Raw genomic sequence first — 13,011 nt, 5'->3', positions numbered from 1 at the left:
CAAGGCAACAGATCACCGCATTCATAGGAGACAAGGGTGGTCCACGTAGCAGCTGGCTCCGTCTTTTCCACTGGCGACTGTGACAATCAGTCACGATCACTGAACAACAAACAACATTGCAACACGTTCCGCCTACGGTCCGTCAATCTAGAAAGTCACGTTTACTGCAGAAGGGGTTGTCTAGTGGTAAGCGATGGTGCCTGTAACTTCGAGGCTGTACAGCGTTATTAGGTGACGTCTCCAGATGTGGATTCCTATCTCCGATTTCTTCATCTCTATACCCTCTACAACCCCACGAAATTTGTCGAGACATTTCTGTATATATTGATTATCGTTTAAGTGACACCGTGTGAAGGTATGTTACCTAAGCTGAATTCTTAGACTGCCCAGTGCCTTTGTAAAAGACAGACTTGGGTCATGTAACTGACATTTTCCTAATTCTGTTTCAGCTACCATCAATTTCCTTCTAACCTCAACGCCTTCAACCACGTTTATCGCACTTTCTTATTTCCCTTCTGCAGTTCGCTTCACTGCTGCACGCAGTATTTCCATACATCCCTGTGAACAATTGACAACCTGTGTATTCTTATCATTTATATTACTGAACATACTGTCAATTTCTATAATAGCATATAGCCGTGGGTTCGAATGTGAGACAGTTACATTGCCTTTTCACGTACAAGTTTGAGTTTTGTATATCTGCCGGTATCACATAACGCAGACAAACCAGAGGCTGCTAAACCCTTCATTCTATAAAAAAAAAAAATGGGTCAAATGGCTCTGAGCACTATGGGACATAACTTCTAATGGCATCAGTTCCGTAGAACTGAGAACTACATAAAGCTAACTAACCTAAGCACAACACACCATCCATGCCCTAGGCAGAAATCGAACCTGCGACCGTAGCGGTCGCGCGGTTCCAGACTGTAGCGCTTAGAACCGCTCGGCCACCCGGCCGGCTCATTCTATCAACTCGACGTCTTACGACCTCGAGATTTTTGGGAGACTGTTAATTACTTCATAGCACAAACTCATAGCTCACAGAGAACTTCATAACAATCACCAGCATGTGTGGATATTCGTGTATCGGTTCCTTACGGAGGTGGCGAATTCCAGAAACCTAGAAACTGGCATGGGGAGCCAGTATGACGGAGCGTGGCTGCAGACCGAATGCGGGGAATACTCGCAGAAAACAGCAATGGCGTTAGATAAGTTTTCGGTGGGCTAGGAATTGGCTTCGGTTGTGATCTCAGCAGTGTATCACGGATTATGGACAATATTCATATAGAGGGACTATATAGGAGGTACATAAAATATGTAACAGGCAAATATAACAACATGAAGAGAGTGACAGGACGGAATTACGCACGGCAAAGCTCTTAGTCTGAAACAATTACTTTAGAGTTAAGTTGCATGTGATACGCTGTTAATTATATCATTTAAACTCCATGTATACGAGCATGATAGTGACAAACAAGGTATCGTAGACTAAGCCAGTTAAGAGCAATCAACTGACCCGCACAGAAGTAATAGTCGATGCGGAATGCAGTTAATATTATAGTAGAATTAATTAGTTTGCAGACAGTCTGAGGTAAGGCACATACTTACACACAGTGGCATGCCGTTCTGGGCCACAGTACGAGTTGAGGTATAATTCGAGATCAGAAGATGCAATAATTGACTCATATGTACGTAAAGAGTTTGATGACCATTCATGGGACAGCAAACTCATTGAAAGAATGTGGTAGAAAACCACAAAATAGGAATAAACGATGAGAAATAGGAGGCAATTTCCTTTCAAAACAACACAGAACCCTTATTTATTTATTTATTTATTGTTCCGTGGGACCAAAGTAAGGAGAAGTCTCCATGATCATGGAACGAGTCAATACATGAAATTATAACACGAATAGTAGAAACAGATAAAATGAAATACAAGAAGCGTATTCAGACGACAATTCGTAAGTTGAAATAAACAAAATCAACAATGTAATACTGGAATTTGCTTAATTTTTCAGCTGTTCCAGGAGCTCCTCGACAGAATAGAAGGAGTGAGCCATGAGGAAACTCTTCAGTTTAGACTTAAAAGCGTGTGGGCTACTGCTAAGATCTTTTAGTTCTTGTGGTACCTTATTGAAAATGAATGCAGCAGAATAGTGCACTCCTTTCTGCACAAGTGTCAAGGAAGTGCATTCCCCATGCAGATTTGATTTCTACCTAGTGTTAACTGAGTGGAAGTTGCTAACCCTTGGGATTAAGCTAATATTGCTAACAACAAACGACATTAAAGAAAATATATACCGTGAGGCCAATGTCAGAATTCCCAGACTACTGAATAGGGGTCGACAAAAGGTTCTCGAACTTACACCACATATAGCTCGAACAGATAGTTTTTGAGCCAAAAATACCCTTTTTGAATCAGAGGAATTACCCCAAAAAATAATACCATCTGACATAAGCGTATGAAAATATGCGAAATAGTCTACTTTTAGTGTTGAACTGTCACTTATTTGAGGTACTGCTCTAATGGCAAATAAAGCAGCATTTAGTTTCGGAACAAGATCCTGAACATGGGCTCTCCACAACAGCTTACTATCTATCCGAACGCCTAGGAACTTGAACTGTTCCGTCTCGCTTATAATATGCCCATTCTGTCTGATCAAAATATCAATTCTTGCTGAATTGTGAGTTAGAAACTGTAAAAACTGAGTCTTACTGTGATTTAGCATCAAATTATTTTCCACAAGCCACGAACTTATTTCATGAACTACATTATTTGATAATGTTTCAGTATTGCACACAAGATCCTTACGAATATATTGCCTTTATGCACATTTCTATTGCACTATAAATAATGCAATTTAAGAACATTAGTTAATACAGTGTGTAAGAGAACTAAACGATCTCCTTTTACAAACCAAATTAGTCTCAGCATTAGCGACGCTTAAGTTCCACATTCTGTGAAAAGATGCGTGCAAAATTCCCTGTAATGGTGAAAAGCATCACTCTAGAGATCAACAAATCTTGAAACAGCAAGATGTCGACACATGCGAAAAGAAGGTCGCAACTCAAGTTCGTGTGACTTGTAAAGTGGGTTAATGATGCCACATAGCACCAAATGTCACCACAATTCTGCCGAATGTCACTATGAATATGTCGCACCCCGTCTTACTCACATTTTGCCCCTTCTCTTGATGCCTCTGCGATGGAGGAAGGATGTGACTTGACGCATGCATGAATGGAACATCAAAGGGTCCTTTTAATACCCCCCTCCCCGCCTCCAGTTGGGAAAAACCATCTGAGGCACCCGCCCAACTTAATTGAGAGTTTTAAAAATGTACGTGTGCAGACAGGATCCTTGACGAGAGACCGAGGTGCTTGCAGGCAGGCTACACTACTGATCTTTCGCCGCAAAACTGCACTCTTTGCCCCCTCCCCCTGATAGATAGCCATCAAGAATCGACAGTTTGAAGGGTTGCCGGTCTACAAGGGGCTGGAACACCGTCACGGGTTCCATCCGTACAGGTGCATTTTTAAAATTTTGAATAAATGTAGACGAGTGCCATCGAATTTTTGCCGGACTGGGAGGGGGGCGTGAGCAATTCGGCGGCGGGGGGCGGGGGGGGGGGGGGGGGGGAAGCACTTAGAAGGACCCTTTGACGTTTTATTCGTGCATATGTCAATGTCGCATCCCCCTATGATCACGCCACACGAGGACAAAGTATGAGCGCTGAAAAAGTATAAGCACCATTTCCTACTTCCGCTTACAATCAAATTTCGTCGAATGGTTTTCAACGTTTCCCAGTAGTCCCATACGGTACACGAGAGCAAATATTGTGGTCGCATTGCTGTTCAAATGGTTGCGATCACCTTCGTTGGGGATCGGGAACTGAAGCTGTTAAGAATGAAATGTCTGTTAAGTAAGAAGAGACTATAATGACACATAATCTTCTTAAATTTGTGACATAGAGCCTGCATGAAACATTATTTTTTTTTTTGGGAAAATAAACATAGCAGATACTTAACACTTTTTGTTTTATTGGTCGGCAACTAGGCTTCTGGAAGAACCTGGATACGACACAGAAAGAATAGTAAAAATATTTTTACTAGGAGCCAAGTTGATCGGTTGTTCGCTTAATTCTGTCCAGAGCATCTATGGAAAGTGGTTGAACTATGCCGAAACAAAGGCGAGACGAAAAGTTGTTTAACATCCGCACCTGATCACAGAACGTGAAGGTCGCTAGCTTATCTGCTTTGTAAAGCAGGATAGGCTCCTATCTGTGATGCAGAGTCAAATTTCTCTGTAACCAAAAGTGTTTCGGAGAGCACACCATTTAATGTACATTGTAGAACTTCTGGGTTCAAAGCAGACGACGTCTACGTGGTGCCACGACAATATCAGTTACTATGGAGGTATGTGCAGGATCATCAAGACTGGACTGTGGGTCAATAGAGACGTTTCATGGTTGCATGAATAAAATTTCTTCTTACACCAGGTCGATGGACCCTGGTCGAGCATTGTCACATATCAAATTTATTCGAGGCCGAACACACCCCTGAAAAGACGCACACGGGTATGGTGGTACAGTGTCACAGTGTAACAGCCCAGTGAGTGTACCGTGTTCAAAGAACTGGAAATCAGTACGCCGAATAACTATTGTGGCTCCCGACAGCGCAACACCTCGACCACGAAATCGGGCAAGTTCGACAATGTTTTTGGGTGTATTACGTATTTGCTCCTCTCCCTATATGAGGGTACACTGTCCATTGCCGAACGTGATCGTTGTGGTGGTCTGTATCTTACGGTGAGGGAAGGAATATCATTGCATCTGACTACTGGCCTCAAAATCTTTGATCACTGTACACTCATTAGTCAAGATTATTGTGACACTGTACTCCATCTCCATGTGTGTATTTTCAGGAGTGCATTCGGCCCTGACTTCATTATAGTGATCGACGGTGCGCGGCGGCATGGAATTGCACGTGTGAGGAAGTTCCCAAAAGTAAAGAATATTCAGCGAATAGACTGACATGTCCGTTCCCCAGACTCAAATCCCACGGAGGATGCGTAGGAAGCGTTGGGTGAGACGTATTGCAGCTCGGCCAAATCCACCGACGACCGTCTAACAGTTGTGAACCGCCCTACCACAAGACTTCTTTACCAGAGTTGTGGACAGCATCAGATCACGTCGCAGAGCTTGCATTCAGTACAACCGCGGAAAAACTGTCAGGACACACAGCACGCATTGCTGTCAATGGTGCTTACACACATACTTTATTAAGAAACATGTCCCGTCTTTTGCAACATCCAGGTGACCGGCATGAATCGCGGTGGCATCAGTGGAAATATTGTCTTCGAATACATGTGCAACTTCTCTTCGTCTCATTGCTTATTTCTTTCAGTTACCTTGTCTATTATATTGTAGCAGTTCTTTTCTTGTATGTTCCAAGTGTCATGGAGCTCTGTTACTTGGTAGTGACACGTCTTGCGAAAGTTACTTTTGTCCTAAAGTCTTCCGTACCACTGTGAAATTTCGTGGATACACTTCTTAGTTATACCCAGTTTTACTCATTATTTGCTATGAATGAAAAGTTGGCATTGCAGGTAATATCGATTCACAGATTGTCTCGAAAGTGTTAGCCACCGATAAATTATAAATGGATCGGTAAGTTGGAAAAAGGGATCACGTCCCAGAAAGTAAATTTTTCAGGAAACACAAAACAGTGGTTCACTGTAAAATGGGGTTAAGCATTTCATCGTGGATTTGCCATGCAGCAACTGGCTAAAGGATGAAAAAATATTTGTCTTTGTACAACACACTTTAGCCATATACTGCGGTGAGTAACCCAGTTTGAAAGTACTGAAGATGACCCTTTTTCGTACGTACTGATGTTGATGTGGCGACTAGTGTTCTGTTTGCAGCAGAAGCATTGTGTCATTGAAGTTTATATCATTCGCATTCGTGTATGGAAATAAAAGAGTGTATCATTGACAAAGAAGTTTGTTCACAGTGTACCACAAATACAATCACAAACAAAATACAGCAATGCAGACAGTGATGGGTATGCTCCGTCTTGATATAGTCCATCCCTCGCTGGCCACTGGCAGGTAGTGTCATAAAATTTTTCGTGCTCGTCAAGTATGTATCGTAGAATCTCCTTTTCATCATCTAGTTTCTTCTTCGCTATTGAAACAGGTCCACCATACGCTTATCTATGTGGTCATCTCCGGCTCTAACTCAATAGCCTCCCAACGAGCCCTTCTGTTCATGGGGCATGACTCCGTGTTTTACCTGACGATGCGTACAGATATAAGCCGGCCGGTGTGGCCGAGTGGTTCTAGGCGCTTCAGTCTGGAACCATGCGACCGCTAGGGTCGCAGGTTCGAATTGTGCCTCGGGCATGGATGTGTGGGCTGTCCTTAGGTTAGTTAGGTTTAAGTAGTTCTAAGTTCTAGGGGACTGATGACCTCAGCTGTTAAGTCCCATGGTGCTCAGAGCCATTTGAACCGTACAGATATAAAGATCATTTATGCCTGATAAACATAATTTGAAAAAAAATGGATGTGACCTCTTTTCCATCTCGTCGATTTATTAGTATTTACGCTAACAGTGCCCATGTAGGACGATTACTGAAAATGAGCAACATGTCGAAAACAAACTATCACACACTTCAATTATTATGCGTATTATTAACCCATTTTTTGTTGGTTTTTGTAGGTAGAGGGACCCTACTGACATTCGTAAATATCTATTTTTGTCATATAAGAATGATTTCTGGGAAGTGGGATAGTTCCATAGAAGATGCAGTTGTGGCTGAATGTGTAATGAACTGATGGGAAGGGGTTGAAGAAAAGCAAGATTGGAATTGGGAGGGGACTGTGATGCATATGATGTAGCTGCTACTCTAGCAAACTACTGCATTAACTGATAATAGTTTGTGTAACATCGTGCCAAGCGGACGGCCAGTGAGTGAAACGTCTAACAAGATGCAAGAAATAGTGTAATCTGACTGTTTGTGCTTGAAGAAACAGTTCATGGTAGTTAAAGTGACACTGGTACTGAAGGGGCTCGAAATATGGACTTATATGCCTCTACATCAACATCTACATACATACTCCGCAAGCCACCACACGGTACGTGACGGAGGGTACGCTGTACCACAACTAGTCCACTCGCAAATAAGTCGAAGGAAAAACGACTGTCTGTATACCTCCACATGAGCCCTAATTTCTCGTATCTTATCTTCGTGGTCCCGACAATGGGATTATTCTACAGTCAGCTTCAAATGCCGGTTCTGTAAACTGTCTCAGTAATATTCTTCGATATGAATATCTTCTTTCCCTCCAGGGATTTCCACTTGAGTTCCTGAAGCATATCAGTAACACTTGCATGCTTATCGAACCTACTGGCCGGCCGATGTGGCCGAGCGGTTCTAGGCGATTCAGTCTGGAACCATGCGACCGCTACGGTCGCGGGTTCGAATCCTGCCTCGGGCATGGATGTGTGTGATGTCCTTAGGTTAGTTAGGTTTCAGTAGTTCTAAGTTCTAGAGGACTGATGACCTCAGATGTTAAGTCCTATAGTGCTCAGAGCCATTTGAACCATTTTTGAACAGCGGTCCTATCACACTTCCCTTGGGTACCCCTGATGCTACCCCTGTCACCGATGAACACTCCTCATCGATGACAACGTACAGGGTTCTGTTACTATTACTTAAGAGGTCTTCAAGCAAGTCGCGTATCTGGGAGCCTATTCCGTAGACACGTAGCTTCATTAATAATCTGCAGTGCGGTACCGTATCAAAGCTTTTCGCAACTATAGTAATATGGAATCCGGCTGTTCTCCTTCATTCATAGTTCGCATTATATTATGTGAGAAAAGAGCAAGCTGGGTTTCGCATGAGCGATACTTTCTAAGGCCGTGCTGAATCGTTGACATGAGCTTTTCGATTCCTAGGAAGTTTATGATATTCGAACTCAAAATATGCTCTAGAATTTTGCAGCAAACCGATGTTAAGGGTATTGGTTTGTAATTCTACGGGTCCGTTCTCTTAACTTTCTTATACTCTGGAGTCACCTGCACTTTTTTCAGTCACTTGGCACTTTGCGGTGATAGATTCGCAATATATGCGAATTGATTGAGGTACCGGTGACGTTGAGTACTCTTTGTAAAACCGAATTTGGATTTCATTCGGACCTGAACACTTAATTTATCTTCAAGCTTTACAGTTGTTTCTTTCCCCCAGGGATGCTAATTACCATGTAACCCGTACGGGGCGCTGCGCGATGGTAGAATTCTCCTGCGTGAACCATTTCTTGAATGTAGAAATTAAAACTAGGGTCTTCCTATTGCTAGCATCTGCGGCCAAACCACACTGATCAACGACTGATCTGATGGAAGTTATAGTGTCCCTTTTGAAGTATTCAAGCCGATATATTTGAAGTAAATATTAAAAGGACTCGGAATAATATTATATGGAAATAAACGAGAAATTAATTATGAAAATATATTAAATTAGCTTCAAAGAAAGACTATATCGATTGCAATGTAATAAAAAGACATCATTTATATTAGATGAGATCGTAGTGTATAACGTTCTCGAAAGAGAAAAAAGATATTTAAGATCACTTCGGGTCAGATTATTTCTTCTGCTGTGTGTAAGGTACGCTTGCTATTGTAAAGCGGTAGCTTTTGTTCTATTTGTTCTCGTACGTAGCGAATAATTCAAGTGTTTGTTCTGTGCTTCGTGGAAATATATTTACAAAAAGTGAATGCATTGTGTTACTCCAAGAATCCTTCCAAACAATTCTTCCTGAATTAATAATTGCAAGAAGTTATTTAGCATTTTTCAGTCTCTGCGAAGCGAGCAGCGGTGATCTTTGAAAAAATTGCATACTTTCAAAGACACGATTTATTCTAGGTCAGTGAACTTAGCGTGCATTACATTTCGCCGAAAGCATTTGAAATAATTTGTAGGGAGCCTGGCGTTCATTTGAAACATAATTTAATATTTATCTTTGGCCACCTACGAATATATATAATCCCTTTCTTGTGTTTCACTTAATAATAATAATAATCAATAACCAGAGTAAGGAAGGGATAATATAAAGTCTTAGACCCGCTTAGCGATCTTACGTAGGAGTAGAGTTTCCTCGGGTTCTCCGCCACATCTTTAGCCAAGGTAGGACGGAGGTAGCTGTTGTAGTATGCTTTTCCCAAAAAATTTTTCACAGGGGCACGAATCTTTACTAATCTTTGCGTATCGTCATTTGCGGGTCCTCTTTTCAACCGAGAGCGCAAAAGCCTTTGCTTCCTCAACGATTTCCGAATTTCGTTATTAAACCAAGGTGTCCTTAATCCACTTACTAAGCACATACTTAACCAGAGCACGATTTACAGCCTGTTTGAACTTTGCCCATATTCCCTCTTTGTCTACCATTTGGAACTGAATGGTTGCAGTTCATTTTCCAAGTGAGATGCCAACAGCTGCTTGTCTACTGTTTCAGGCCCTCTTGACTGATTTATTTATATGGATGGTATACAGATAGTTCTGAACACGAATCCTTTTGGAATTGTCATCCTACTAGGGTTTTTGTTTACTAACAGCAGTTTAAATGGCTAATTTCCAGCAAACTTCTTCAAACATTGCCGGCACAGGTTTTGTGCTCGAGATTCATTGATAAGAATATTTCCCATCCCATAACTTACAAATACACTACTGGCCATTAAAACTGCTACACCACGAAGATGACGTGGTACAGACACGAACTTTAACCGACAGGAAGAAGATGCTGTGAAATGCAAATGATTGCCTTTTCAGAGCATTCGCACAAAGTTGGCGCCGGTGGCGACACCTACAACGTGCTGACATGAGGAAAGTTTCCAACCGATTTCTCAGACACAAACAGCAGTTGACCGGCGTTGCCTGGTGAAACGATGTTGTGATGTCTCGTGTAAGGAGGAGAAATGCGTACCATCACGTTTCCGACTTTGATAAAGGTCGGGTTGTAGCCTATCGCGATTTCGGTTTATCGTATCGCGACATTGCTGCTCGCGTTGGTCGAGATCCAATGACTGTTAGCAGAATATGGAATCGGTGGGTTCCGGAGGGTAATACGAAACGCCGTGCTGGATCCCCACGGCCTCGTATCACTAGCAGTCAAGATGACAGGCATCTTATCCGCATGGCTGTAACGGATCGTGCAGCCACGTCTCGATCCCTGAGTAAACAGGTGGGGATGTTTGCAAAACAACAACCGTCTGCATGTACAGTTCGACGACGTTTGCAGCAGCATGGACTATCTGCTCGGAGACCATGGCTGCGGTTACCCTTGACTTCGCATCACAGACAGGAGCGCCTCCGATGGTGTACTCAACGACATCGGCCAGCTACTGGCGTATCCCCGCGCGTGATGGCATGGGTTGCCTTTGGTTACACGTCTTGGTCACCTCTTGTTCGCATTGACGGCACTTTGAACAGTGGACGTTACATTTTAGATGTGTTACGACCCGTGGCTCTACCCTTCATTCGATCCCTGTGAATCCCTACATTTCAGCAGGATAATGCACGACGGCATGTTGCAGGTCTTGTACGGGCCTTCCTGGATACAGAAAATGTTCGACTGCTGACCTGGCCAGCACATTCTCCAGGTCTCTCACCAACTGAAAACGTCTGGTCAATGGTGGCCGAGCAACTGGCTCGTCACAATACGCCAATCACTACTCCTGATGAACTGTGGTATCGTGTTGAAGCTGCATGGGCAGCTGTACCTGCACACGCCATCCAAGCTCTGTTTGACTCAATGCCCAGGCGTATCAAGGCCGTTATTACGGGCAGAAGTGGTTGTTCTGGGTACTGATTTCTCAGGATCTATGCACCCAAATTGCGTGAAAATGTAATCACATGTCAGTTCTAGTATAATATATCTGTCCAATGAATACCCGTTTATCATCTGCACTTTATTCTTGGTTTAGAAATTTTAATGGCCAGTAGTGTAAGTAATGAATTTTTCTCTTTTATAGATTACTACTCACAGAGAGTACTTACTGACATGTATTTCATAATTAAGTTGGATAGTACATGTAGGCTGGCAATGGCAAGGAAAGCGTTTCTGAAGAAGAGAAATTTGTTAACATCCAGTATTGATTTAAGTGTCAGGAAGTCATTTCTGAAAGTATTCGTATGGAGTGTAGCCATGTATGGAAGTGAAACATGGACGATAAATAGTTTGGACAAGAAGAGAATAGAAGCTTTCGAAATGTAGTGCTACAGAAGAATGCTAAAGATTAGATGGGTAGATCACATAACTAATGAGGAAGTATTAAATAGGATTGGGGAGAAGAGAAGTTTGTGGCACAACTTGACCAGAAGAAGGGATCGGTTGGTAGGACTTGTTCTGAGGCATCAAGGGATCACCAATTTAGTATTGGAGGGCAGCGTGGAGGGTAAAAATCGTAGAGGGAGACCAAGAGATGAATACACTAAGCAGATTCAGAAGGATGTAGGTTGCAGTAGGTACTGGGAGATGAAAAAGCTTGCACAGGATAGAGTAGCATGGAGAGCTGCATCAAACCAGTCTCAGGACTGAAGACCACAACAACAACAGTACATTTTGTCACTTACAGTGTTAAGGAGGTTTTTTCTTTTTTCTTTTTCTTTTTTTTTTTAACTTTGTGACGCGCCTAAACTAGGTCTCTATAAACTCCCCGCAAACGTCTAGCTAAAGACTGCCTTTACTGCTGCACGGAGCGCTATACCGCTTCGCAGGTGCACTCAGTTCGACCTGGGTTCGCCTCTCTACTAGGGACGTAGCGGTGCCCAGTGCACTAGAGCGGAGCGCAGCAGGAGAACACAGAACGTACATCGAGACCGCTGGCCCGGGCGTCACACACAGGAGGGGCGAACACTGCAGTAAATTGCTGTCACTGGCGTGATAAATGGAAAGTAAATATTTACGCCGCGCACCCAATGCATATCCAATGACAAACAGCAGACCAATACGGCAGATGCAAAAGCGCCGTCAGACGAGGACTGCTATTTTCGTTGCTGTTCTCTCGCTTGCCCGTCCGAATGGAATATAAAACACATTCGCTCTTGTAGAAAAACCGAATATTTTCCACATACCGTCCGTTTGCGGGGCGCAAATGAAACATTTTTTGAATGTCGAAGCCTTACGCGCATTCTGGATGCACAGAAAGCCAAATTTTGAAGTGACGTTATCGACTGCGATCTAGTATTTCTGCTGTCTGCGTCGACAGATGAATCTGTGATGATATTTGTTGGTATATCACCCTCAAAAAGTTTCCTGTTAATGCAGTTAAAGAAAAGAACAGAAAAAATACAGTAAAAGCTGTAACAGTACTGAGGCAAGTAAATGCAGGTGAAGCTTCTGAGACGAGCAGTAGCTTTGCACATTATGGTAAGCAGATGGCCGTGACGGCTACGACAAAGTGAGTTTGAAGATTCGGAAGCTACCGCTAGGGAAGAACTTTTTATTATAACTATTTCCTTTAGCAGTCATATTACGTATGGTTAACAAGTTGATATATTGTGTATTTTACTGTGGATTATACACTTGAGTGGAGGTAGATGTCCAGTATCAATGCGATATATTTTTGTAAGGTGGACCGAACTTGTAATGATAAGGTCACTGCTTGATACTTTAACAGGATGCAGGATTCATCTTTAACCCACTTCATACGGTATAGCAATATAATTATAAGCTACTTTTTAAGCATATATACATTTTATTTTACGAAACATCATATATTTCAGAAACAACACAGATTTACGAGTTCGGTGATTCTAAGGAACGGAAATAGTTTGTCACTAAAGCCTCAGACAAAGGTTTCCAAAATAATTTTACCGGTATTATAGCCGTGGAATGAATAGGAATACTACAGTAGCTTAACAGAGTAGTCTAGCATATTACATGATAGATGTTAATGTGCCGTTTTGTTAGCACTGGAAGTGCACCTACTCACAGAGTTCCACTGTGGGCTGTAATCA

Source organism: Schistocerca piceifrons, chromosome 4, assembly GCF_021461385.2.
Source record: "Schistocerca piceifrons isolate TAMUIC-IGC-003096 chromosome 4, iqSchPice1.1, whole genome shotgun sequence".
Taxonomy (NCBI): Eukaryota; Metazoa; Arthropoda; class Insecta; order Orthoptera; family Acrididae; genus Schistocerca; species Schistocerca piceifrons.
The sequence above is the reverse complement of the archived record's forward strand: the minus strand, read 5'-3'. Positions refer to the sequence as shown.